The sequence below is a fragment of the Microtus ochrogaster genome, chromosome 17 (assembly GCF_000317375.1).
Source record: "Microtus ochrogaster isolate Prairie Vole_2 chromosome 17, MicOch1.0, whole genome shotgun sequence".
Classification (NCBI taxonomy): Eukaryota; Metazoa; Chordata; class Mammalia; order Rodentia; family Cricetidae; genus Microtus; species Microtus ochrogaster.
In genome coordinates, this window is record NC_022019.1 from 8,656,257 (window position 1) to 8,658,847 (window position 2,591).

The 2,591-nt window shown below is 43.0% G+C and overlaps 1 protein-coding gene and 1 pseudogene across 1 annotated transcript in view; one reads left to right on the forward strand and one right to left on the reverse strand.

Annotated features, from left to right (window-relative positions):
- Positions 1 to 2,591, forward strand: part of Pspc1 (paraspeckle component 1) — a 64,160-nt gene that overhangs the window by 7,970 nt on the left and 53,599 nt on the right. The gene's annotated exons all lie outside the window — the stretch shown is intronic.
- Positions 2,009 to 2,524, reverse strand: LOC101985336 (annotated as a pseudogene).

Consider the following 2,591-nt stretch of genomic DNA (forward strand, 5'->3'; position numbering starts at 1 on the left):
GGCTATCAAATCATCATTCTTGTATGACAAGCACTTTACTGACTGAGCCGTTTTTCTTGTCCCATAACTCTGGGTTTGACATCAGTTGGGCACTTCATTTGTGTTTTTCAGTAATTTTTTTCAACATGTTCCCATATTTGTTAAAAATGAATAAAATAAATATCAATTATGCCTATAAATGCAATTTAAGTCAAGATTTAAAAACTTTTGTCATGTAAAATGAAATTTAAGTTAAAGTGAGATAAAAGACAAAGGAATCTTCCATAAGGAGTGGTAAGCATTATGAAACCACAGGTGCTGACATGTTAGCACCTTCCCAATTAAAGATAAGACGGGGCAGTCCCTTAAATACTTAACTCCACACCGCTTATTCCTCATTCTTTTTGGTATGTGATGTGATAATGGAGCTTGTGACTGATTTTTGCTCATTTGTTTCTGAGACTATTTAGAAAAAACAAAAGGGAGAATTAGGGTGACATTGTAAATTTTTTATTTGTCAAGTTCGGTTCCCGAAGGTTATCCTTCCCTTCTTCCTTAATGTTACCAGTTATCTAGTGGTAAAGGTTAAATTTATAGTACCTGACATGCTTGGATGTTCCCTCCATCCCCCCCTTCCTCCTTCCTTCCTTCCTTCTTTTTTTTTTTTTTGCTTTTTCGAGACAGGGTTTCTCTGTGGTTTTGGAGCCTGTCCTGGAACTAGCTCTGTAGACCAGACTGGTCTCGAACTCACAGAGATCCGCCTGCCTCTGCCTCCCGAGTGCTGGGATTAAAGGTGTGCACCACCATCGCCCGGCTTTCTTTTTTTTTTTTTTAAACAGGATCTCACTATGTTTCTCACTATGTATCCCTGGTTATCCTAACATTTCCTATGTAGACTAGGCTGGCCATAAACTCACGGAGATCCATCTGGCTTTTATATTGTATCTGTCTGAACTTGATTCTCATTATCCTTTGGCTTCATATAGTTAACCTTGTCATTTCTGAATTGTATGATGTGTTGTCAGAGGTACTTAGTGTATTTCCTTCTTGAGTCTCTTAAAAAACTTTTGAGCTGGGTGGTGGTGGTGCACACCTTTAATCCCAGCACTTGGGAGGCAGAGGCAGGTGGATCTCTTTGAGTTTGAGGTCAGCCTGGTCTACAAAAGTGAGTTCCAGAACAGGCTCCAAAGCTGCAGTGAAACCCTGTCTCGGAAAAAGAATTTTTTTTTTTTAATGGGACTAGAGAGGGCACTTGTAACTCTTGCAGAAGACCCAGATTCAGTTCCCTAACATGTACAGCATTTCACAACCATCCCTAACTACAGTTCCAGGAAAGCTGGTATCTTCATGACTTATGGGCACCAGACATACATGTACTGTACTCACATACATGCAAGCAAAACACTCATACACATAAGAAAAATGTAAATAATTTTTTTTTTTGACAGATGGTTTGGCCTTTCGTTATTGAAGCAGTGTGATTGTTTCAGTTTTTGTGGGTCCTTTACCCTACAACTCATTCTAGCCCAGACTGACATGGACTTGAGATCATTTTTGCCTCATAGTCCCTAGTGCTGGGATTATAGGTATATCATAGTAACCATTGAGACCCCCCCCGCCCCCGCCCACGTGCATTGGTGTTTTGCTTGGATTTATATCTGTTGAAGGTTCAGATACTCTGGAGCCGGAGACACAGACAATTGTGAGCTGCTATGTGGGTCCTCTAGAAGAGCAGCTAATACTCCTCAGTATGCTAAGCCATCTCTCTAGCCTGAGAAATCTTTTTTTGGGGGGGGGGTGTTATCATATGGGGGAGTTGACACAGGGTTTCTCTGTGTAGCTCTTGCTGTCTTTAAACTTGCTCTGTAGACCAGGCTGGCATTGAATTCATAGAGATCCACCTGCCTCTACCTTCTGGATGAAAGTCTTCTGCTACCACTGCCCAGCAAGAAATAATTTTCCACCTTTCTGCCCTCTTCTTTGTTCTTTCTTTAAATTGTTATTATTATTATTTTTTTCATGAAGAAGGTAACTTTAAGTTATTTATTTAGGCCATCTCCTCTTGTAAGCAAAGGGATGGAAGATCAGTGTAATGGTCACTGTAGGATACAAGGAAAGATGAGCTTATCGCCCCATGCGCTTTCATGGTCCACAAAGTAATGGTCCAAACCAGTGCTGTGGTCCCTTGCTGCCTGGGGGAAGGTCCAAGTTCTCTTTACTCATCTTCATAGCCAGTCGGAAGTGGGTTCACATGAGGGTTGTAGAAGAGGGTATGGTTACCACCTCCCCAGGGGAAGGGCTTGGTCCTGATGCGGATTGAGGGTAGGCTACGAACCTGGGTCTCGTGCTCTCCGTGCTGCGACTTCAGGAAGACGTTGAGCATGCTCACTCCCACCCCGGGCAGCGCCATGAAGTAGGTGAGGGCCTTCCACATGCGAGCTGAACCCTCCTCGCCTTGGGCGCCACTCGACATGGGCCACCCCACCCGTGGGAGGGCCCGGCCCAGCAGCCCCGACACCCAAGATCCGCACACCGACGACACCATCTTGGAACTACCCTTTCTTTAAATTATTATTATTTTTTTATAACATTTATTTATTTATTAAGTATAC